This window comes from Equus caballus, chromosome 20 (assembly GCF_041296265.1).
Source record: "Equus caballus isolate H_3958 breed thoroughbred chromosome 20, TB-T2T, whole genome shotgun sequence".
In the NCBI taxonomy this organism is placed as follows: Eukaryota; Metazoa; Chordata; class Mammalia; order Perissodactyla; family Equidae; genus Equus; species Equus caballus.
Genome location: NC_091703.1, coordinates 8,237,030 through 8,263,580, shown reverse-complemented (window position 1 = coordinate 8,263,580; position 26,551 = coordinate 8,237,030). Strand labels below are relative to the sequence as shown.

Here is a 26,551-nt window from a genome sequence, read left to right as displayed (position 1 = left end):
AAAGCTCTGGTCTCCCACCACGCCCCTCTTCACCGCAATCCCGCTATGTGGAGGCAACTACTTTTACCTGTTTCTCCTTGCTTTTCTGGTGGACAAATGCCGTAGTTCCCAATATTATGCTTATTACTGCTGTGTTTTGAAATATGCTTATTACTTGATTTATCACACTGAGTGTGATGGGCAGTTACCAGGTTTGTGATGTCCGCTGTCTTTTGAACACCTTTTCTCTATCTGGACATGTCCCACGTTATGGGTCACACCTCCTTAAGGTAGAAACCAAAACTCATTCTCCAGCCTCCCTTGCCGGAAAGGAGCAGGTTTGTGGCATTGGCTCTGCCAACCAGAAACACCGGCCCTGGGCTGTGACCTAGAAGGGAGCAGAGGGAGGAAGGCAGGAGTATGGAATCCACTTTCTTTGTTGAGTGTGGCGATAGTGCCGGAGCTCGTGGGGCGACCGCGGCAGAACGTCTGCCCTCCACACCTGAGCGCCAGTGGGGACGCTGCAGAGGCTGCGCCAGCCGCGGGGTGTGGATGGGCGATCGCCCGAGCGCAGTCTATACAACGGCTCCTGCAGAGCTGCTGAAGGAGGTGACATTCGCTTTTCTTTGTCTGTGGGTTTAATAGCAGGACTCCGGTGCCCGCCCCTGCAGTATAGCTGGGCTCGGCACTGCTTGAAACTGTTTGACCAGTTCTATGAGCTTCTGGGGATTCTGTGAGCTACCCAGAACCCCATAAGGAATTTATTTTCTGTTTTAACTAGTCATCGTGAGTTCTGCTGTTTACAATAGAGGACTAACTGGTACTGTTGGTCAAGAGATTGACCACTGCCTTGAGATGAGGACTGATGAATTATCACACTTCCTTTTCTCCCTTCCTTTATTATAGGTATTACAGGTATATTTTAATTTGTAATTCTTCTTTTGGTTACTTTTATAACAATAAATATTAATAACAAATCTCCACTTATTATTCCAGAAACTTTGTCTATTTTTTCCATCTTTGTTGAGATATAACTGACATATTATGTAAGTTTAAGGTTTGATTTGATACACTTATATATTGCAAAATGATTACCACCGTCTGGTTAGCTAACACCTCCAGCCTGTCACAACATTACCGTATCTTTTTTGTGGTAAGAATGTTTAAGACCTACTCTCTTAGCAACTTTCAAATAGACAGTAGGATATGGTTAACTATAATCACTGTGCTGTGCGTTAGAGCCAGAACTTATTCATCTTATAACTGGAAGTTTGTATTCTTTGTCCATCATCTCCCCATTTTCCCCAATCCCCAGCCCCTGGTCACCACCATTCTACACTCACAAACTTTATCTCTTGATTCACACTTCTAGGATCGCAACTCCCCGGCCTTCCCTCTATCTCTCATCACCCTTTCACCTTCCATCTTCTGTCTGCTGTGCTGTGCTTTTACTTTGTCAAAGTTGATAACAGAAAACATTTCTGATCTGTTCTATGACCATAATTAAATCTTCTGTGCTTTATCTCTCTGTGGATTCTAAAACTGGAAAACTAATAAGCAGCATTGACATTACTAAGACTATACAGATGTTGACTTCAGAGACAAGGAAGAAGCTAATGATTACATTTCCTGCTCTGCAGGTCTAAGGTCAGGATTCCTGTGCATTTGAAGCAGAATGTTCCTGGCTTCAAGGTCACATGAATTTTTCTGTTCTTACACTTTATATCAGTCATTCAAAATCAAGTCATATTTTTCTTCCCTTCATTTTTGGATCCTGACGTTTTTTCTTTATGTTTACCAGGTACTTCTAATTGGAATTCTTTTTTCTTACTTAAAAAAAGAAACTTAGGTCTTCACCATAAGCTCATATGTATCCAGTCTTATAATAAAGCTAATTACTACTGTGTAAAATCCTTTTATCCCTGGATGGCCCCCCATGATAAGGTCCCCCCCAAGAATGCTCTAATCTGGACCTGTTGTGTCCAGATCTGCTCTACAGCCATCATCCTTGGGCTTCTTTTCAATGACCTCCTGGACTAAAGACCAGTCCAGAATTCATATGTCATCTTTCCAGTCTTCTCATTGGTTTTACTGGAATATATACTCAGAAGACTTCCTAAGATAGAAAATATGAAATATAAACTGGGTCTTTGTATGTCTGAAAATATTTTAATTTTACTCTCACACTACATTGCTAGTTTGACTGGGTATAGAATTATGGGTTCAAAATATTTTTTTCCTTAGAGTTTTGAAAACATTGACTCATTATCTTCTGAATCTAATGTGACTAAGGAAAAGTTGGGTGGTTCCTTGCATTTTTCTTTGGAAGCTATTAGGATTTTTTTCTCTATCTTTGTTGTTCTGAAATTTCAAAAGGATGTGCTAGCTGTGTAGTTATTTTTATTCATCCTGCTTGGTACTCAATATACTCATCAAATGTGAGGATTTGCCTTTATTCAGTTTGAGGAAATGTTCTATTATTTCTTTAAAAAATTCTCCCATCCATATTTTCTGTTCTCTTTTTCTGCAATTCCTCTTAGCCAGCTGGTGGATTTCTGCAACTCCTGTATTACTCCTCTATGAATCTTTTCTCTGTCCCTCAAATTTGCTATCTCTTTGCCATTTGCTGTAAACACTAGGAGAGTTTGATTGGCTTTATATTTCAGGTCTTTTATTGAATTTCATATTTTAGGTATTATATTTGTAATTTATAAGAACTCTTTCCTGTTCTCTAGTTTTCCCCTTTTCAATCATACTATTCTTGTTTTATGAATACAATATCTGCTCAAATTCTTTGAAGATATTCATTAAATATTTTTAAAAAATCTCTTCTAGGTAGTGACTTCTTTCTGTTTCCTTGAGGCTTTGTATCTTTTGGCCTTTTTGTTTCCTTTTGGTGGTTGTGCTCAAATGTCTGGTGATCTTATTTGTCCATTCATATTTATGAATGAAGGATTAGTTTCATATTGATAACTATCTAGTTTTTGTTTCTTCTGAATTTAGATTGATAAGCTTCTTGGTAGACTTCTTTCCTGAATAAGAGAAGGGCAAAAAATCCCTTGAAAAGTTCGTGGTTACGAAACATCAGTGCCCATGGCATTCATGCTATTGCCACAGGACAGCCTTGGGATACTGTCAGCTGATTTCTCACAGCATTCCGAGGAACTCTAGATTTTAAAACGGGGCCAGTGTGGTCCCATTTGGATCCAGCAATAATGTCTATTCACTTAAAAGCTGTAAAGATTCATTTTGCTGAAGGAAAGGATATTTAAAAGGATTATGAACAGTTAAGCAAGTAGGTTCTGAAACCAAAACCATGGACCTACTGGGCTATGTAAGTTGAGCTGCTATGAACAAGAGCTTCTGCACCACAGCTCAGGCCCTTCAGGAGCCATGCTCAGCTCCCTCTTTAAGTTCTGATGAGAAACAAAGTGTTGGGAGTCCGCTGGGTCTCGTAAGAACTGAAAAGTCATCTGGCAGTTTTCTTATCAGGTTGCATGACCAGAGTATCTTCAACCTTCTTCCCACACAGTCCGGACCCTCTGCTTGCTTATGGCTCAATGTGGCCATCAGCCTCAAGTCTCCATGACTTTGTCTTGGTTCCTGATAGTAACTGACCCAGTCTCTCAATGTGCCAAATCCAATTTCCCATGAGAGAGAATCTGATTGACCAAGGTTGAGTCGTGTCCACCATTGCCCATACAACTGCTTCCTAGGAGATGAGTTTATTGGTAAAAGCACAGCCATCTGGTCATGGCCCTTAGCCAAAGATGTAGATGTGGGCAGATGATTTTTGAACAGCCTGAGGGCAACAAGGCAATGACGTGCCTCTTCAGTACTCTGTTCATCCACAGGTAGTCCTTGATGGTGCTAGTGTAGATACTAAAGCAATTATATCTTATCTCAGTGCATTCTGCCTTTGATTTAGAAATATTGAATATTTTCTGTCTCTGATTCCATATGTGGCCCCATATTCACTGATGGGATAAATAGAATATTACCTTATAGAATTATTTTAGGAGGTTCCACAAGGTTTTCCATAACTAAGGAACTCCTTGATGGTATCATTGCTGCTTGTGTTTACTTCAACAAGTTAAAGGGTAGGTGGTCACACACATGCCTGCTCCAAAAAAAAAATCAAAGGCCGTTATTCATCATAAGCTCATTTAATTTCTACTCTAACTTCTTTTCCCAAAGGCAACAATTACTGTACAATTTTATTGCGTAGTGCAGAAAGGCATTCCAGGGTCTTGGGGCTCCCCAAATGAATGTGGTTTCTGTAAAGTCTAGTAGTCATTGACTCCTACTTCTATATGCTAAGACATGTCAATAAACACAGGTTGCCATTTTCTCTGTACTATTTTAACTGCTACCATTTTTGCATTTCAGTGCAAGAGCTGTTCTTAGCCGGAAAATGCCAGATGGCACTGAGGAATCACATTCGTACTATTCCAGAGCAATGTCACCCGCAGAAGAGAGCCAATAGCTAATTGACAAAGACACCCTTGCTGTTTTTATAGAAGTCAAGATGTCCTATTCTCTCACTAGGACTTTCCTTTTACAATTGGCTTGGGTCTCAAGCTCTCCTTGGAACTTGATTCTAGGCATAATCCAGCCCCCTAAATTCTATCTTCAGATGCAGCTCAGCAGCGCCTTCTCCTTCATATGGTTACTCATTACATCTCCAGCTTTAGCTATCCATCCGCCTCTCCCTTCAAGTTACTTTAGCATTCCTTGTCTGCATTCTTTGATAATTGTCATGTGTTATTTGGAATTTTTAGCTATCTTTCTAAAAAATGTATCTACTTCTTATCTTCCCAATCAGCTGATAAGGTCTTTCTGGATAACAACTGAATACTTTGTTTCTTTCTCTCCCTTGGTGCCTTCATGGTGGTTTTCACTTAGCAGGCACCTAATTAATACTTATTGATTGGGAATTGCTATCCTGAGGTTTGCTGTATCCAGACCAGAAAGTTCAGAAGGACAGAGTCCTATAGTATATAATAAAGTCAAGAATTAAATAGTGAAGTTTAGCCAAAATCATAGAGAGGGCAGCTAAGGTATCTTGGGTTAGACTTCCGCAGAAAATTATTTTAGTTAATAATTCAGCTAGGTCACAGAAAAATCGCTAGGAAATTATTTTTTACATCTCATTCCAAAGTTAGCTTGTGAATGTGGCTCAAGTCCAGTGATTTCCAGTGGTCCGTGGATGGATTTGCTACAGTAGAATCACGTATGAGATGTCCGATTCCTGTGGCCACCTTTCGGAATCAGAATATCATAGTGGTATTTGGAAACCTAGCAAACACCAGAGGTGATTGTGACGATAGCTAGCTTGGAAAATATTGTTCAAGGACAGTAGTTCTCAAAGCGTGGTCCCCAGGCCAGCAGCAGCAGCAACACCTAGGAAGTTGTTAGAAATGTAAATCCTGGGGTTCCGGACTACTAACCAGAAACTGTGGGGGTGGCCTAGCAGTTGTTCTGTGCTCCCGATGATTCAGAAACATGCTACAGTGTGAGAATCACTGTTCTAGGGACTTCTGATGATCATAAGAATCCAATGTTTCTAGGGAACCTATTTGGATAAAAATTGGTCTGATTGCTTAAAAATATATGATGCTGCTGACAACTTGCCATTTGCTTATTTAACAAACTTTTAGTAAGTAGCTCTTATGTGCCAGGTACTATACTAGGTGCTGGAAATAAAAATATAAATAAGATAATTTCTGCCTCCAAGGAGGTCTTAGACTTGAAGGGCATATGCATATATATAGACATAATCGTGATTCACTGTGTTGAGTGCTATAAAATGTGTGTGTAAAAGATTAATTCTGTTGTGAGGTATGTGGTCCAGGGAAGACCTTTGAGTTCTGAACCAGTTCTGGACGCTGAAGCAGACATAGATTTCTGTGTATAGAAATCAGATAGGTATCGAAATATCCACTTATGACTTTATAACTAATTAAGCTAGTTTGAAGAATGACACGTGGACCTCCCTGGAGCTTCCAGGCCTCCTCTCCATGTGAAGACCTGTGTTTTATAGCAAGAGGGCAACTGAGTTTGAAGATACGTGTTTACCTAGCCAGGACTGTGACCATGGCCAGCCTCCTCCCGTATCAAGTACAACTAAAGCAAGAGTGTAGAAGGAAGTCACAGGAAAGCCTGAGCTTTGGCATTAGTTCCATCCACTGGAGAAAGATGGGCCCACTAATGCTATATTCTTACATGACACGTCTCAGGAGAACTGAGAGAGGAAGAAGAGAAGATATGGAATTATGCTTCCCATATTATTCACTTCTGGGAATGAAGTGTAAGTCCTTTCTCCCTAATGGAAACATTTGGGACTGAGTAGTTAAGCACCCTCCACCAAAAGCCAGGAGTTTGTAGGCAGATGAAGAGAAGGGAGGGACCATTTCAGATTGAGGGATTAGCACATGCAAAGGTCCTGGGGCCTAAAATAACATGGGAAGTTTGTAGAAGCATAGCATTGGATGTGTTGTTTAATATTTTGGTTTTTGCTTTCAGTTAAGGTCAGGAGACTAAATCTACTTTAAACATTAAAAAGAGAACTTTGTCGGTTTTATAACTAAAAAATTTGAAAAGATTGACATGACTAATACTGGGGGGCTGATAAAGTAAATTATGGTAGAGCTATATGATGAAATAAAATGCACTCATTTTGCAGAGCTTTATGCATATTTTATTTATATTTCATATTATTTATGTTTACATATCATTTATATTTAAATCTTATTTCTCTATTTATTTTATTGACATAAGAACTAAAAAAATATGGAAAGGCTTTCCCCAGTGTTAACTATGCGGACCCCTGGAATGTGAAATTGACAGTTTTAATTTTCTTTGCTTTGTGATTTTCCTTGTTTTCTCAGTTTTTGGCAGTGGGTATATATTGCTTTTATGATTGGGAAGAAAATAAAGGTAGATTTTATTTACAAGGTAGCATTTTTCCATTCATCTGACGAGTGGGCACGAGTGATCTGGACTTTTTCATAGTCGCTTTTTGACTGTCAGTCTGGCTGATGGCAGAAACACAAAGGACTCAGGCCACCAGCATTAGCCGTGAAGCGGGCACAACAGTTAGCATTAGAGCAGGTTTATTTCCTGAATATACAACCAATTTCAGTCTTTATTACCATTTTATCTGTTTTCTGTAAATTCAGGGTTTTTAAAAAATTAAATGGATTCAACCTGAAAATTAAATTCTAAACAAAACATTTGCAGCAACTCTTTCTGAATCTTTTATTGAATATTTTGGGATCTTTAAAAGCAGCATATTTTCTTCTTAAAGATTCTTTGGTGAGAAAGTGGTTTGGATTCTTTCTTTAAACTCGTTTTATGGGTCTGTTTACTTTTATATAGTTCATGAAAGAGATACTAATGTTTCTTTTCCTTTTTGTTTTGCTGAAATGAATCTTAAAAGTGAAGTCTGCAGTAGCAAGCCTCAATAAAATTTTTTCTTTCTATTTTGCTTGTGTTCACATTTTCTGAATTAATTTCTCTTTTCCTCAGAAATTTTGGGGATGTGTGCAGCTTTTCCCTTGCTCCTGAAATGATAACTTTGCATTTATGCTAGACCACCCTTGGTCCAACCATATTCTGTTATGCATCGTGGTGCCCACTGAGGCAGGATTCTTGAGGGCCAAGAGGTGAACAAACTCTTACTTCGCACTAGTTTCCATGGTTTATTGCTCATGGCCATGTCACACAGAGTTTTCAATCAGGATGGAAACACCCAGCAGCTGGGTGTCCTACTGCCAAGTCATCAATTTGACAACTGGATCTGTTTCCGTCCAAGTCATTGCATGCAAGGCATGGGGCTAGTTCTGTGCCCATAGTGACTTCCTCCACAGTTTCTTTTCCAACCTCCCCCACCCTGCCCTATGGATGGTGACAAAAGAGCTATCATTTCATCATCTTCTCAGATACATCTCACACCCAGCAGAGCAAACCAGAAACCATGTAGTGGGTGAGATCTCCAGGAGAATGGAGGTAGCAGGGTGTGAACAGAGCCCCAGCATAAGAGACCAGAGACCTGCTACTGGACCTTTGGGGGGATGTGGACAGGTCATCTCACCCATCTCTCTGCCTCAGAGACCTCCTTTGTAAATAGCATATTGGTTCCACTTGAGGTGGAGGTAGAGAGGCTTGAATGAATCCTTAGGGGAAATGCTTTGACATGTGAGCAGGACCACTCAAATACAGTTCTAAAGAAAAGACCAGTCAGCAAGGGGCATACTCATGACAGCACATGGAAACGGGTCAGACAACCAGAGGGTGTCAGCTCAGAGGTCAGACAGCTCTCAGGTGGTGACAGCCAGGCAGGGTCTGGAATATCTGTATGAAGTTGAATGGGGGTTGGGGGAAAGGCACACAAGAAATGTGCTGTGTTAGTTCATTTCAGCCTCATCATAGCCCTATGAGGTGTGTATTATGGTCTCATTTCACAGGTGAATTAAGTGAGACTCATGGAGACTAAATAACCCACAATAACAGAGCAATCCAGTGGCATGACCGTTTATCTAGGGGTGTCTAATTCTGAAGCCTTACTCTTCAGATAATATAGAGAGGCTGTGTGTGTGTGTGTGTGTGTGTGTGTAATGCTTGTAGCTAGGCAAAGTATTAAATGTACAAATCAAGATTAACCTTACTAACTGTGCCAGGGGATTAAATGAAAAGGAGTTTAATGAAGGCACTGTTTACAGGTGTGAGGACAGAATTGAGGGAGCCATAAGGGAGAGGCCAGCGCTCAGGGACTTGCAACAGCAGGAGCAGTTTCCAGCCCCAGACCCGAAGGACTGACAGAGCTCTGGTTGCCGGACTAGAGCCAGAGGTGCTCCCGGAGGAACTGTGGCTGCAGAGGGACTGAGACGCGCGCCAGCAGAGGCCTGGCAGGGGAGGGGTGAGTCCCTTGATCTGACCTCTCTCTCCTCACCCTCCTGTCTTCCGGCAGTACCTCCCCTACCTGACCGGAAACGAGGGCGAGGGGGCAAGGCTGGTGCAACCCATTGAGACCGACACCTTGCGGCCCAAGAGAGGGGCAGAGAGTGATGGGGAGAGGGAAATGGAGAATAATAGCACAATACTCAACTACAGGTCTGGCCAACTTGGAATCAAGTCAGAATGGCAGAGTGATGAAACCAATAATATGATTTAACAACAAAAGATGACGAACAAACTGGACTCCGAGCCCACAGCTTCACTAGCAGGGAAAGAGGTGAGCAGTGAAATGGAGAAGAGAATCATCGCTATGCCCACACCAAGTTCCCTGGGATGCTGACGAGAGGATGAAAAATATTCTGGCCAGTGGCTGGCCCCGTGGCTGGGTGATTAGGTTTGTGCACTCCGCTTCTGCGGCCCAAGGTTTCACCGGTTTGGATTCTGGACATGGTTCATCAGGCCATGCTGAGGCGGCATCCCACATGCCACAACAAGAAGGACCCACAACTAAAAAATACACAACTATGTACTGGGGGGCGTTGGGGAGAAGAAGGAAAAATTATAAAAAGCAATATTCTGCCCATTCCTGGGCAGGGTCCTGTGTAGCAGAGCAAGGCTAGTTGACAACTTTCGGGTTATGATTTGCTCTGCGTTTCAGGACGCAGGCGTTATCTATTTCTGCTTCCCCTCTGCCCTCTCCCAAGCCCATTCTCAATAGACCCCCTGCCTCCCTTGTGCAGGCAGCCCTCCCTCAGCGTGACGAGAAATGGCTCAGCAGTCTTGTGCTGGGATTCCTCCCTGGACGATGGAGGACCCGCGGCCTGGGATTGTGCCCACACCATTGCAAAGGTTAGGCCTAGGGTAGTCCTAACAGGACGCTGCTCAAGACAGATAAGGCGATGTAATTACCCCTGTATTGTTGGGTACCATCTTCTGTTGGGTGTAATCGCTCAATGACTCTACTGGAATGAGCAGTTTGGAAACAGAGTGCCAGGTCTGATTAGCAGGTGTGTCAGTCTCAGTCTGCTTGTTCCGTGTCCTGAGCTCGATGCTCATCCTGCGTGAAGTGCACTGGTTGCAAAATTTGAAACAGGAAGCATGAAGTGCTGGGTCTTCATTCTGAGACAAGCCCACAATGTAAGTAAAGCGGAGCCTCCCTGGTTTTACGGTGCAGCAGATTCATCTGGATGATTTGTTAGGCAACCGTATTGATTGAGCTCCTGCTCTGTATACTATGGAAAGAACTTTGACACGCGTATTAGATTCCTAGAGTTGCTGTAACAAATTACTATAAACTGAGTGGCTTAAAAAAATGAAAATGTATTCTGTCACAGTTCTTGAGGCCAGAAATCTGGGACCAAGTCTTGGCAGGGCTGTGCTCGTTGCAGTGGTCCTAGGGGAGAATCATTCCTTGCCTCTTCCAGCTTCTCGCAGCTCCTGACGTTCCCCGTCTTGTGGAAGCATCACTCCAATCTTTGCCTCCACGTTCCCAAGGTCGTGTCTCCACGTGTGTCTCAGCGTGTCTGGGTGTCCAAATCCCCCTCTCCTTTCTCTTGTAGGAATACCAGTAACTGGATTCAGGGCTCACCCTAAATCCGGGAAGATTTCATCTTGAGACCCTTAACTAATTACATCCGTAAAAATCCTATTTCCAAATAAGGACATATTCTGAAGATCTGAGCGGACATGAACTTTGAGGGACCCTGTTGAACACACTGAACCATGATTCAATTTTGGTCCTACTGTTATGAGCTTTAGTGTTCATTATTTCTTTAAATATTCCTTCTTTGTTCTCAATTTTCTTAGAAAGTTATGTGCAAAGCATATCCTGCTGTGTGTGTGTAAGTGTCTGTTTTCACTCCCTTTGGAATAAGCTGAGCGCTCTGCCCACCCCTCTATCTTTCCTAAATTGTCTCATTTCATTATGGAATTTTCATCTTCTAGCTTGAACTTTACTTGTTACTGTGAATCTAAATGTCCCTTTTTTCTTTTAATGACAAAGGAAATCTTTCTTGCTCTCAGTGTTCCGCCTCCGTGCTGAGGCTCCCCTCAAGGACATTCTCAATGGTCCATTTTCATCTAAGGTCTGCAGACAGGTCACCACATCATTAAATCCGAAAAAGAGAACCTTTTTTTGGGGTTTGAAGTTGTTTCCATTTTGTGGCCTATTGATTTCTTGTATATTTCAGCAGCCTGGCCCAAGCAGGAGGAGGGGGTGGATTCCTCAGGTCTGGGGGTGCCCTGCAAATCTGCAACGTAACCACCCTTTAGCCCACACTCTTAGGCTCACCCAGAGCAGATGTTGGACTTACCATTAAATCTCAAAACATACGGAAGCTTAAGGGCTTTACTAAAAGCCCTGAAGTAACAATATTAAGAGAACAGCAATTAGCGCATGTTTGAATTTTTACATCTAGAGTATTTCTGCCCATTCCCTCATGCCGTTCGGAGAGGTGAGATTCTGGAGCTTTCTCAGATGGATGGCAAGCCGGATCCCTCCTCCTGGTTGTTCCCGTTATGAGGAAGAGTAAAGTAAGAACACTAGCCATAAGAAGGGCTAAAGTTTGCTGAGTGCTTTTGCTATGCCAGCAAACAGCCTTAAGTAGGTTTTCTTAGTCACTTCTTAGAACACCCCAGTGAGTGGCCACAGATTCACGGAAGGGGAACGGAGCCTTAGAAGGCTAAGTACCTTTGCATATTAATGATTTCTCATAATGCTTCTTTCTACATTTTCCTTTTTCCCTTCATGTCAGTCAGAGTCCCAGTGGGAAATAGGGGCTCGCTCAACTTTAGATAATTCAGGAAGGGTTTATTTATAAAAGGACTATTTATTAAGGTGTGAGAGTGCAGAGGAACCACAGGGATGGTACAGATGTTCAGGATTAGTGGCATCAGAGCTGCTATCATCCTGGGGCCCCAATAAGGAAGAGTAGATGTGATTACTGGAACCTGGAGGGGAAGAGTGGGGTAGAGGAGACCTTGAGAGGGGCAGTGAACCTCAGAGGATGAGCCAGCCTGGGGTGACCCTGAACGGGTAGTAAATACCTTGACCTCGCTCTCCTTTTACATAAGCTCTTGAAGACCTTCAGGAGGCTCTAGGTAAGGTGACCAACTTGCCCTGGTTTGCCTGGGCGTTCCCATTTCAGCACTGCAAGTCTCGCATCGCAAGAACCTCTTCAGTCCCAGGAAAACCAGATCTGTCGTCTGTCCCAGCTCTAGGGCTCTGAGCCACAGATACGTGCTGCCTTGGGTACCAGCACAGAGGCACGGGCGCTTGCAGAAGCCTGACTCCATGCATCCGTCTACTCCATCACTCATTCATTGGCTTTGCTAGTATTTCTTGAGCACCTACTATGTGCCGTGTATTGTTCCAGCCACTGGAGATTCAGCAGTAAACAAGACAAAGGCCCTACCTCATAGAGAGTGAAGGACACAGATAATAGATAAGGAAATAAGTAAATCTGTGATATAATTTCAGGCAGTGATAAATGCCATGAAGAAGAAGAAAATGGAGTTCTCTGGGCGGAGAATGAAGGCTGGGACTGTGTAAGCATGCACTCCTTCACACAGGGTGGTCTCTGAGGACATGCCTGTGAGCATAGCTCTGAGTGAAGAAGGTTCGCTCATTCCAGAAAATGAGTGGGCTACAACTGCATGTGGTTTCTCGTTCATGCTCTTGCGTCTTCTGTGGCTTCCCTTCAGCCTTTCACTTTCTCCCTCAGGCCTTCTCTTTACTCCCTCTGCCCCTGTCCCCTCTCCTTAATTTCCAAAGATAGAACATGCATTTGCTTTACCCAATGTTTATAATACTGGTGATGGGAGGAAGAGAGAAAAGAATTTGGAAGGCTGAGGCCATAGGAGATAAACTCTCATCTTTAAATTTTACTTTGTACGATTCCAGATCTTTCTTCTCAAAGAGTTCGTTGTAGCTCCTGGGTTCTGTCCCATTTGCATGAAATCAGAGTCAGGAGACCAGAAAGCATGTTCAGAAGGCCCTCCAAGCTGGGATGAAGGCCTGGAGAGGTTAGGGAGTCAGGAGGCCTGCAGGCTCCCCTGGGAGACCAGCAGCACTGAGCCTCCGCTGTGAACGCTCACATTTGACTGCAGTTGTAGCATCTCTACTGTTCACCCCATGTTGTTCAAAGAACTAGAGGGAGCTAGGCTGAAGCTCAGAGAGTCCCTGAAATTCTGTAGTGTTCATGGGGAAAACATTTATAACTTCATTCAGAAAGGATAAAAAAAACCTGTTTTATCTCAAGATTCCTCCTCTTCGTTCAATAACCATGAAGCCGATACAGCATTATCGGACTTCCTTTGCCTCTGGAATTTAAAAGAACGTAAAAGGCAGTAATTGATGGCTTGTTCATAGACCACAGGAAACCACTTGTCACAACCCATTAACAGCTGCTTTTCAAGAATATTTTCCTTGTTGCATTAGGGAGAAATAGATGACAAAGCAAAACTCAAAAGCTATTTGTTATATTTCAGTCAGAGGAGCCAAATTAAGTTTTCCTGATGGTCACATACTGGTACGTGACATACATTCGTTGAGTTTGCACATGGTTTGTTTGTTTATTTATCTATTTATTTATTTTTGCTTTGCTGGTTTTTCTTTGCAACTCAGACACATGACAGAGTGCTTAGACTCTCAATGGTTTCTTCAGGGAGTTGTACTTATGGTAAAGTCATAACCCACTGCCCTCAGGAGTTGGTAATGGTCTCTCTCTCTCTCTGTCTCTCTGTCTCTCTGTCTCTGTCTGTCTCTCTATCTCGGTCTCTCTGTCTCTGTTTCTGTCTATCTGTCTGTCTATCTCTCTCTCTATACGTATACACATACACACATATACATATATATTACATATATGTCTGTCAATGCTTAGGAGAGAGAAACTTAACTTTTAAACTGGTGGGTCTCCCTTGTTTTTATATATTTTCTCTAAAAACACCATTTACTTGATAAAATCGTTCAACACAGGGAAAAAAGATGAATCTGACAGCTCATTCTCAACTTACTGATGTAAATTGAGGATAAGGTGCCAGTCTTGATTTGGAGTTTTCAGCTTCTCGCCAGCCTGTGTCATGGCCTTAAGACCTCTATCTAGAGAGAAATTGACAAAAATTTCCCAGACCATAATTTTTTTTAAAGAAAAATCTCTTTTTGGAGCTCACAGAGCTTCCTTATTTTCCCGGTGCTCAGGAACACATTGTCTCGGAAGTGAACTCTCAGCCATAAAAGCTGTTTTCTTAGATGAATTAAAGATATTATGTGCCTGCCGGTTTCCAAAGAAAGGTGGAATCTAATGGATCATAGGGGACCACTTAATCCAGATGTTTTCAAAAGACTCCTCTGCTGAAAGACTCACCAGAGACTCTGTACTTTGAGGGCACAATCTAAAACTGCGGTGGTCTCCCCCTGGGTGAGGGGGCTGCCAATATAGGCAGCCTGTCTATATTCACTTAGGATTTTGTGTCCTATAATCTATACAAAGCCAGAAGTTTTGTGTGTCTGAGGCTGTGTTTCTTGCAGTGTGGACCATCAGAACTTTCTGGAGTGCTTGTTAAAAGTACAGACCTGAGCTCCTTCCCAGATCTATGATCCAGAATCTTTGGGGGTAGGGCCAGGGATCTGCATTTTGAATAAGTTCTGCCCTTGAGTGCTATGTTCTCCAATCAGGAGGACCTCTGGTTCAAACCAGACCACCACGGGCGGGAGAGTTTGACATCGTTTCTTCATCTGAAACACTGACAAGCAGAAAGGATCGTCAAGGTTTGCCCCCATTCTTTACCTTCACACCTGAAGTATAAGGTAGGACGTGACCAATATGTGTGATTTGAGAGTCTAAATGACATGGATTAGAGTGCTTTTGCAATAGTTTAACACGTATTTATTGAGCACCTTTTCTATAGCAAGCACTGTGCTGGAGGGTGGAGAAACATAGGTGAATAAGATACCATGGCGATCTGCAAGAAAGTTACAAATCAGAGGGAAGGCAAGTAGTTCCTACCTAATGTGGTAAATGCAAAGCCGGAGTTCTGAAGAGGACCCGGAGAAGGAAAGGAGGCAGCATTGCACTACTGTCCAACTTTCTGATCGAAGTACAACTTACACAGAAAAGTGTGGATATCTTAAGTGTGCGGCTCAGTGAATCTTTACAAATGTATACATCCAGTATAACCACCAACTACGTCAAGATGTAGGACATTTGCAGTATCTCAGAAGCCCCCTTGGTGTGCCCTCGCGGCCAGTAACTCTCCCCAAAATGTAACCGGCATTCTGACCTCTGTCACCATAGATCAATTTGGGCTGTTTTTTAACTTCATATACATTGAATCACACATGTGATCTACTTGCTATAATGTTTCGTTCATTCTGCTCCGTTTTGCAGTAGTTTCTTCATTCTCTCTGTACTGTCCCATTGCATGGATATGCTGCAATCGATTCATTCTACCGTGGATGGCCATTTGGAGAGTTTCCAGTTTGGGGCTATATTGAATAAAGCTGCTATGAGTGATCTTGTCAGTCTTTTGGTGTACATCAACGCTCAGATCTATCGGGTTTCTACCTCTCAGTGAAGTTGCAGGGTCAGAGTGTTGCATATATCTATCTTTAGATAAAACTGTCAGCAGTTTTCCAAACTGATTCTTCCATTTTCTGCCCCCAACAGCAGTGTAGAAGGGTCTCAGTTATTCTGCATTCTTGCCAACATTTGGCGTTTTTATTCTTGGCCGTTCCTGCACATGTGAGTGCGCGTGCATGCGCGTGCACATGCATGTACACGTGCACAGGACAGGTATTTGTCAGTACCTCAGTTATGGCTTTAATTTGCATTGCTGTCATGAATAATGATGTTGAGTAACTTTTCATATGCATACTGGTCATTTGGACATCTTGTTTTGTGAAGTGTTTAGTCTTTTGTTCATGTTTTTAGAACTGATTATTTTTCTCTTACTGATTTGTAGGAGTTTTAAGATATATTTTAGTTCACACGTCCTTTGTTGGGTTCTTCCAGCGCACGTGTCTCCCTAGCCTGGGGTTCACTTTTTCATTCTTTCAGTCATGTCTTCCGAAGATCTTTCTTTCAGCAAAGTCTAATTTATCGGCATGCAGTCCTGATCTTTCTGCACTCGGTCCCAGCCTCACTGACTTCTTTCCAGCCCCATCCATGGTGTTGGGGGCTGCTTTAGTCCTCTGTCTGACTGTTTCCCTCTGGTAAGAGGGAGGAAGGAGAATTCTTTGTTTTAGATCCCACAAATGCGAATTACTTATAAAAATGAACAAAGTACAACATTTCAGTTTAGATTCGCGTTTCCTGTCACTGATCACCGAGCCCTGATTGGCAACTGTGAAATGTGGAGCCAAGCCCACCTCTTTTCAACACCACACTGAGCTGCCTACAGCCAGACCTCCGCACGGCAGCTGTAATCCCCACCCCTCTTCAGTGGGGCCCCACTAGTGCCCGCTCTTCTCTAGCTGCTTTGTGATTTTGCTGTGACCACTGCTGCTTCTCTTGGCAGAGACCGCCCCCACCAAGAACCCCCCAGCACTGTTCTGTTGCCCATGAGGTTGGATGGTACTTTCCCTTCTCGTCGTTACAGCGAGCTGAGGGGGACCCAGAGTGTCAGTGACCAGTACTCTTTGAGGGGGTTCCTAACAGGTAGCCTCCCTTATTCTCTGAGGTTCTGAGTCTCGCCTGCCAAGCAAGGACCAGACTGCGAGACCTTTGAGTTCACTACTCTGGACCTAAGTAAAGAGAATATTTTAGATTAGAAAGATGGTTGTGGCAGCCTTCAAATCCTTTCCTAATGTGATTTCCCTCTGAACACCTCCTGTTTACCCTCATTGCCATGTCAGATGGCTTCCCAGGTTCATGTCGTTATTCTGTCTCCAAAGTGGCTGCAGGTTACAATCAGCCAGGCAGAGATGTTACACAAGCTCCAAACAAAACCGGTTCCTGACAGCCCATGTTCTCGTATTGCCAAAGCTGTCCTGCTTGGCCACTTGTCCTGGAGGGCACCTGTCAACAAGGACCCCAGAAATATCTTTAACAACGAATATCTTCCTTCAGCACATTCATGAGGAAATAAGCCTCAGGTCCTTTCCCTCTGTTCTCTCTCATTTGTAGGAGTGAATTGTGACAAAGCATTTTTGTTTGAGAGATTAATTTTCTAATGCCTAAGTGGAGTTTTTACCCAGTGCACCCTGGAGCCCGCAGCCCCGGGGAGCCCCTGCGCTAAGGGTTCATTGTTTTGCTCATTCTCTCCGTAATTGAAAGGCTGTGTCAGATGTGACAAGAGCACCCGGCACTGAGAGAAGGACAGTAACTGCTTTGCTGGAGAAAAAAATGGCCTTGTCTTTTGCAGGTAGCCTGGCCTCCTGGAAGCTGTGAAACTGCACCTTCCAGTTCATTTCCCTACATAATTGATGTTTTCTTCCTTTGACATTTAAAACGATACGGAAACCAGTGTTTTAAAGAGCAGATCCTTCATTTTGGTTTTTTTGCTGTGTGACCATGGGATTCCCCCACAGCTCACTTCTTCATCGCAGAAGCTGATAGTGACGATTCAGGCCTAGGAAATATCCCAGCCAAGCACCGTATGCCACTGGCCACTGCCTGCCACCGGCCACCGCACGCCACCCGGCCACGGGTGTGGAGAGTTTGGCTGGTTTGTTGACTGCTGGTGGCGCTGACACTCCCTTGTGAGATGATGTGTTGCCTGTTGGCAGATTCGGACTTCAGGGCTCTTCGAAGTCCCCTTACAATGGATGTCTCTGAAACCCAGGAGACTTTTCCATCTGTCTCCTCTGCAGGGCTCGTGCTGGGGAGGGGCAAATAACACTGGCATTTTGGATTTCCAGAATCGTGTTTTGAAAACTCGGTTTAATAAAACATGGATTTGACTCTCCCAGTTAATTTTGCCTCAAAATTTTTGTTCATTTTTAAGGGAAATAGAGTCCTTGGGCTTCTGCCTCTTTGGATTCAAAGTCATAAAGATGTTACTTTCTAAGTATCATGTTTTATAAGAGAATTATTGTTTAAGAAGACTTTTGAAAAAGAAAATTTTATGAAAAATATTTTAACTAGTGGCTAACGGAGGTTCAGTCCGGTTTGGGGCTCAGAGTCCATGCACTTGGAGTGAACTCTAAAATTAATCATGGGGTACTCCCAGGCTGGTTTGGGGGAGAAAGAAAATAAATAAAAGGAAAGAAATGTTCAGAGAGCCTCTTGGTTCTCTTCAGCCCTTTCAGAGCACTCTGATCCCTTTCTAGGACTTAGTCGTTAATCTACCAGCGCTCGGAGGCAGAGCGCCCCTGGGTTTCAAATAGAGCTTTTCCTTTCAGAACGCACTCTCCTTCTAATACTCCGGGTGCACTGTCACCCTGGCTTCATCCGATGGCATATCTGGAAGGACTTCGGCTCAAGAATTCATTTCTTCCCTACTTCCCGTAGAATCCTAAATTTATAAACCCCTCTAATGCAACCCAGATCTTTGTTTTTACCCACCTTTATAATCTGAAAATACGTAGTTCAGTTTTTTCTTCGGTGAACTCCAAACTCTTGCCAATTTTGGCCTGTTTTAGTTCAATTCTCAAACACATGCAACTGGCACAGCCCGTTTAATCAGACCAATGAAGTTCTTTTCCTAGAATTGAGCATACACTCTGACGCAAGCTCTGGCATCTGACGACCCCCCCACCCAAAACCCAGATGATCAGCCAAGCAAAAGGATCTTCCTTAGCCAGTTAAGAATTCAAACTCCTTTTGTCCAGGACGTGGAAAACACAGACTGAGGCACCGTCCTGGGCGGCGCTGATACCTGGGTGAGCAACAGGGTATTCACCCAAATCACCAGGCTAAACTGTGGCTTCTGTAGATGATGAGTCTTGAGTGTATTGTGTCCCTAGGAATGAGCTGCAGTTCCTGCAAATGCTGCCATGGGGATTGGCGTTATAGGCATTTGTCCTGCCTCTTTGTGGACACAAAAGCAATGATCTAATTCTGCACCATAAAGCCTGTTACCTGCAGCCAGTGTGTCCTATAGTTCTTGGGACAAAGAATGGAGTGGCTGTACCCCGGGCAATCCTGGAAGACTGTGTGGGTTCGTGGTCTATGCGTATGGAGGCAGTGTGCTTTACTTCTCTCCATCTCTGGGGTTCCCAGGTCTCTGCTGCAGGAGAGCACTGAGTTTCAGAAGACGGTTTAGCCACCTTCTTCTCTGAGATGTTTTTTCCAATCTCCTTCCAGTTTGGGTGAGGTACCACCGCCCATCTGGTATGTGTTTATTGTAATTGTCCGTTTATGTCTCTACCTCTCTCAGCAGACTATGATCTCCGTGCCTTCGGCACCTGATTCCATGCCTAGCACACAAAGACCTTCCCAAAATTTTGTTGGATGAACAAATGCAAGCTTGCCAAATGGCCCTGCCGGTAAAGTATGGCTCTCGTCAGTCTTTTGCCTCATGGGATTAGCCCTTTCTTTGCAGTGGGACACCCACGCTGCTTGTCCTTGAAGGCTCGTTCAGGTCTGTTCTCCACTGGCGTCCTAGAGCACTGATGTAATACCTTGAGCAGAGTCACCTGAGGAGCCACTTGGGAAACAGCCACAGCGGGGGTCCTAGGGACCAGCTAGTCTGCTCCTGGTCACCAGCGGTTGAATTTGCACCATCAGGCCATGGGCAGAGTTACGTCTTCCCATGTCCTGGACGCAGACACGAAGCAGATCTCTATTCTCTGGGTCACTAAGAGCGTGTGAACAAGCATATGACTAAGGGACATACATCTTTCAGTAGCCAGTCCTGGAAGTCGAAAGGTGGGAATGTTTGTTTTATGCTAAGTAATAAACTTCAGAGGACACATGGCCATGACCAAGGCAATCTGACTAGCTCAATGAGTTTCAAATTTTGAGTACTATGACCTAACTCAGAACCATAAAGCCATCCTGGTTGCTAACAGACGCCATGTGGTTATAAACAAAAATAGAAGTCTTTCTGTTTGAAGACATGGGAATAAGGGAGTTGTGTTGCAAAAGTTTGGATATAGATGAAAACTTTCCTGATGCCCTGAACTGAAGGGCAGTTTGTCCTTTAAATCAACTAGGTTCTCATTTCAGCATTTGTCCAGAGGGAAAGCTATTTCTTTTGGCATCGATTTAGGTCAATCTAATTTCTGTTGGTTTGATCTTCAGCCTAATGATTTTTTTTTCTCTGTTGAGATTCCATCATCTATAGCTGAAAAGGTAAAGCTTAATCCACAGCCTCGTAAAGTGGAGTCTGTGATACTCCAGTCGATACGTCTCCAGGTTCCCAGGGGGATTTCTAGGAAACAAAGAAGGAAAGGACTTCAAACTGTTCCCTTAGAAAGACATTTTCTGTTCAAACCGTTTATTTTATTTCCCTATCCATCAACTTCTCCATTTTCGTATGCTACGTATCCCTTTTAGCTCAGATGTCTATTCATTCATTTGACAGTCATTTTTGTAGCATAGACCAATGTCAAACCTGGCATTTAGTAGATTAGAAAACAAGACAAATCCATTGTTTCAGAATTTAATAATAAATGCTAGAGTTTCCAGGAGAGAGCATTTAATATGTCTTGTCTTGGATAATAGGAGATCTGTGTTTTAAGGTCAGGGCTGGAACTTACCATCCTCCCCTTGACCTGCTCAGTCCTTCCATAAGAACACTGCTGCAGGATTAGCACTACTAGTTTACATTTTCATATTCTCTTTTTTCTAATTATAAAAGCAATTTATACTTATTATAAAAACGGTAAAATCCAAAAAGGTAGAAAAAAAGAGAAAGAAAATATGCTCAATTCTTCCAGAAGAGCTGCTACAAACATTTCGATGTAATGCTTTTCTCTTGTTTAAAAACCTAATCAAGAACGTCATATAGACTACCCTATATTCCAGTTTTCACTCAACATTATACCGTAAGCATTTCCTCTTGTTGTTGTGAACTATTCACAATATTCACGTTGTTTTAAGGGAGACACACTACTTCATTGTGCAAGTTTAACATTATTTACTTAAATAATTTCCTTTTGTTTAAATTTACCTTTATTCCTTGCTACTATAAACAGTGCCATCATAAATATCTTGTGGATGGAGGCTTTATATAATTTACATTTTTTAAAGAAAAAATTCCCTAAAGTGTAATTACTGAATCAAACATGTATGGATATTCTTGAGACTACTGACACATATTGCCAAATTACTTTCCAAAAGAGCTTCGTCAATCTACGCTTTTTCTAGCAGTGTAGCAGAATGTTTAGCGTAGCTATGTAAGTCCTTTTTTCAAAATTTAATTTTATTGTGGTAAGAACACTTAACATGAGATCTACTCTATTAACAAAGTTTTAAGTGTACAGCACGGTCTTGTTAACTTTAGGCACACGTTGTACAGCAGATCTCCAGATGTATCTGTCTTGCATAATTGAAACTTTTATGCCTATTGATTAGCAAGTGCTCATTTCCTTCTCCCCTTCAGCCCTGGTAATCATCATTCTACTTTCTGATTCTATAAGTTTGACAATTTTAGATACCTGTTTTAAGTAGAATCATGCAATTTTTGTCCTTCTGTGACTGACTTATTTCACTGAGCATGTCTTCAAGGTTCATCCATGTTGCTGTATATCGTAGGATTTCTCTCTTTTTTAAGGTTGAATATTATTTTATTGTATGTATATACCACATTTTCTTTGTCTACTTATCCATTAATGGACATTCAGGTCGTTTCCACATCTTGGCTATTGCGAATAGTGCTGCAGAGAATGTTGAGGTGTTAATATCTCTTTAAGATTGTGATTTTTTCATGATCATCTTAATAGACGCAGAAAAAGCATTTGACAAAATTCAAAACCCTTTCATGATAAAAACTCTAAAAAAACTAGATTTAGAAGGAACAGACCTCAACATAATAAAGGCCATATGTGGCAAGCCCACAGCTAGCATCATATTCAGTGGTGAAAAATGGAAAGCTTTTCCTCTAAGATCAGGAATAAGGCAAGGATGCACACACATTCACCACTTACTTTGTTCTTGTTGTTGTGGGAGTTTTTATTGCAGTAACATTTGTTTATAACATTACATAAATTTCAGATGTACATCATTATATATTTCAATCTCAGTGTAGATTACATCATGGTCACCACCCAAAAACTAATTACCATCCATCACCATATACATGTGAGCCTAATCACCCCTTTTGTCTTCCTCCCTCCCCACTTCCCCTTTTGTAATCACCAATCCAATCTCTGTGTCTATGTGTTTGTCCTTGTTTTTATCTTCTACTTATGAGCATTCACCACTTCTAATCAACATAGTACTGTTCCTAGCCAGAACATTTAGGCAAGATAAAGTCATCCAAATCAGAAAGAAAGAAGTAAAATTTTCTCTGTTTGCAGGTAACATGATCTTATATGTAGAAAACTCTAAAGACTCTACAAAAAACTTGTTAGAATTAATTAATGAATTTGGTAAAGTTGCAGGATACAAAGTCAATGTAAAAAATCACTAACAAGGAACCATCAGAAAAGGAAATTAAGAAAATAGTCCCATTTATAATAGCATCAAAAAGAAAAAAATACTTGGGAATAAATTTAACCAAGGAGGTGAAAGACTTGAACACTGAAAACTACAAAACATTGATGAAAAAAATTAAAGACATAAGCAAATGGAAAGAGATGATGTGTTCTTCAATTGGAAAAATTAATACTGTGGAAATGCTCATATTACCCAAAACAATCTACAGACTCAATGCAATCCCTAGCAAAATCCTAATGGCATTTTTTGCAGAAATAGAAAAAAACAATTCTAAAACTCATAAGGGAACAAAAAATTCCTGCATAGCCAAAACAATCTTGAGAAAGAACAAGACTGGAGGCATCACATGTCCTGATTTCAAAATACATTACAAAACCACAGTAATCAAAACAGTGTGGTACTGGTATAAAAATAGGCATATAACCAATGGAAGAGAAGAGAGAGCCCAGAAATAAACCTACACGTATATGGTTAACTGATGTTCCACAAGGGAACCAAGTATGCACAATGGGGAAAGGACAGTCTCTTCAACAAATACTATTGGGAAACTGGATATTCACACGCAAAAGAATGAACCAGGACCCTTATTTTATACCATACACAAAAATCAACTAAAAATGGATTAGAAACTTAAACATAAGACATTAAACTATAAACCTAAACTTAAAGAAAACATAGGGGAAAATCTTCATGACATTAGTTGGCAATGATTTTATGGCTATGAGACCAAAAGCAAAAACAGACAAGTAGAACTATGTCAAACTAAAAAGCTTCTGCACAGCTAAGGAACAATCAACAGTTTGAAAAGGCAATCTATGGAACGGGAGAAAATATTTGTAAACCATATGTCTGATAGGGGGTTAATATCCAAAATATATAACTCCTACAACTCAAAGGCAAAAAAATCGTGAGAAACTGATTAAAAAATGGACTAAAGATATAAATATTTTTTCTAAGGAAGATAGACAAATAGCCAACATTCATGTGAAAATATACTCAATGTCACTAATCATCAAGGAAATGCAAATGAAAACCACAACAAGATATCACTTTACAGCTGTCACAATGGCTTTTATTAAAAAAAAAAAAGGACAAGAGTTGGTGAGGATGTGGAGATACTGGAACCCTTGCGCACTGTTGTTGGGAATACAAGATGGTGCAGCATTATGGAAAACAATATGAAGTTTCCTCAAAAAAACTGAAAACAGAACTACTGGGACTAGCCTGGTGGCCTAGTGGTTAAGTATGTGCTCTCTGCTTCGGTGGCCAGGGGTTTGCAAACTCGGATCCCAAGTGCAGACCTAGCACTGCTTATCAAGCCATGCTGTGGTGGCATCTCACATAAAACAGAGGAAGATTGGCACAGATGTTAGCTCAGGGCCAATCTTCCTAAAAAATAAACCCAAACAAAATAGAACTACCATATGATCCAGTAAGTCCACTTCTGAGTATATATCCAAAAGAATTCTGTAAATTCTTAAGAGGCATAATGCATGGTTAAGAACACAGGCTCCAGAACCAGATAGCCTTGGTTCAAGTGCTGGCTCTGCTACTTACTGTGTGACCTTAGACACATTATATAACCTCTCTGTGCCTCCATTCTCCATTTGAAGACTGGGATAAAAATAGTACTTGCTCGTAGTGAGAATTAAATGAGTTAATATATGTAAAGAGATTAGAATATGCCTGGCACATGGTAAGTCATATTTTAGTATTAGCTATTATCAACGTTTCTACTGTCACAGATAAGATGGAGGAGAGAGAGAACCAGTGAAACACAAAGAGTGCCGCATATCAGACTATGGTGAGTTGAACAGTATCTCCCCAAAATTCATGTCTACAGGGAATCTCTGAATGTGAGCTTTTAGAAACAGAGTCTTTGCAGATGTAAACAAGTTAATATGAGGCCATACTGGATTAGGTGGACTCTAATCCAATGACGGGTGTCCTTAGAAGAGGAAAGGATGCACAGAGACACAGGAGAAGGCCGACTGAAGATGGAGGCGGAGATTGGAATTGTGCTTCTGCAACCCAGGGAGCATCTGGAGCCACCAGATGCTGAAAGAGGCAAGGAAGGATTCTTTCTAGAGACTTCAGAGGATATCTATCTTCCATAACTGTAAGAGAATACATTTCTGCTGTTTTAAGGCCCCTACTTTGTGGCAATTTGTTATGGCAGCCCTAGGATATGAATATGCAGGGTAAACTCAAATGTCCCATTATCCATTAAGGGGTGTGCATTTACATGAAATTAGCATGTCATAGCCAAGAAGAATTGGCATTGTTTAAAGTCACTAAGCCCTAGGAGGGACTCTAAACAGGATTGCAGGCAGAGTCCCAGAGCAATCTTCCTGGGTGACATGTGATATCAGTGAGCTGACAGAGAGACCCAGGCCACCTGTTGTGTTCCCACCCAGCCCTCTCCCACCCTCAACCTCCATGAGCTTCTAGATGGGTCTTTGCTCTAATTGGCCATTGATAACATGGGCTCATTTCCATGTCCACTCTGCTGCTAGACCGTAATGATGATTGATTCCCATAGCAAATGGCCTAAAGTGGCCCTCCCGCCTTATTATTGCAGATACAATTACCGCCGGGCTGAGCTTGCTGCTACAGTGTCTGATAATGGACTCTAATTTGCCAGTGGGGTTTGCGACTCTTTGTTCCCAGGCAGAGATCCATTTCTAAACTAGAGAGTAATTCATAAATATTTTTCTCTCCAGTCATGCGGGAAGGCCAGATCTAATTGCACTTTGAAAGACAGTTCTATCTAGAGGCCACTGAGGGAGGCTGTGGGCTCAGACCTGGGGCAGAGCTCACCCATCCAGGCTGCTCATTTTGCAGAAAAGTCCAGTGAGGCCCAGAGAGGTCATACAGCTAGTTCTTCATGCTCTCTAACACCGCTCCTTCGCCCCTTGAGTTGGGGAGTAGCAAAGAGAAAGATGTCGCCCAGCAGCATTTGGACTTGAGCCACCTTGACTTCTGCTAATTTGAAATAATGGAGGAAATTATTTTTTTTAAATAGCATACTTTTGTTTCTATTGTATAATAGAGTTGGAAGCTCAATGATGAGAATTAGGAAAATATAGAAAAATTTAAGAAAAAAGAAAAGTTAGCCATAATTCTTTCACAAAGAGATGACTGTAAGTTACCAAGTTTTATTCTCTTACAATTTTTTTGTGTACGTATAAATTTTTTATTTTGGACAAAATTATGATCGTATTATAGGAGCAGTTTTTTCCCCCTTAAATCAATAGAGGGGGGAAATTGCATCTTTAAAAATCACAAATAGGTCTCAGGAATCACCTAGGCTCTTGTTCTTTCCATAGCTGGTCAACTCTTAGACCTTACTCATCAGTCTGCTGAACTGTTCCTTTTTCAGAGACATAGATACCATGCCAAAATTTTCTGATATCCTTGTTTTTAACTATTGTGGCTTGCAGAATCAAAGCAACTGAACAATCCAAGTTCAATGTCATTTCCTTCAAGAATTAACTCATCTTTCTGGGCTTGAGATACTGAACAAGCAAGACCTGGCCTCATGGGAACCCTGCAGATGTATTTTTCACCCAAGAAATTTCAGATTTCAAGAAGAGACCTGCTCTTTTGAATATTGTCATTGACGGAAAGTGAGCACACAGACCTCACTTGTAACAGAAACTCATATATGGTTTTATGTTCTGTTTATTGTAGTTTGGGTATTGTTTCATATTATTAAATGCCATGGTATATCTTCAAAAACATGATTGCATAATCATTAAGCAAGGCAGATTAAGAAGTTATTTAGATATTTTTCCTATTAGACATTTAAGTTGTTTTCTAATTTTTGCAATTATAAGTAACTCTGTGGTGTTAAAACGTGTGCAGACATATTTAAGATTACCTCTGATTACTTCTTTATAATAAATACTTAGAAGTAGTATTTGGGGTCAAAGAGTACGAGTATTTTCAAGTGTCTTAGACAATACATATTGCTAAATTACAAGGCTTCTTGTCAGAGTAAAAATTGAAAGTTGGACTTACAATCAGAAAATCCAAGTTTGAATCTGAGGTTCACCACTTACTAGTGGGGT

General features: G+C 41.8%; 1 pseudogene; it reads left to right on the top strand.

Moving 5' to 3' along the window:
- Nucleotides 1–399: 399 nt before the first annotated feature.
- LOC111769271 (deoxyribonuclease-2-alpha-like) overlaps nt 400–26,551 on the top strand; it is a 69,380-nt pseudogene continuing 43,228 nt past the window's right edge.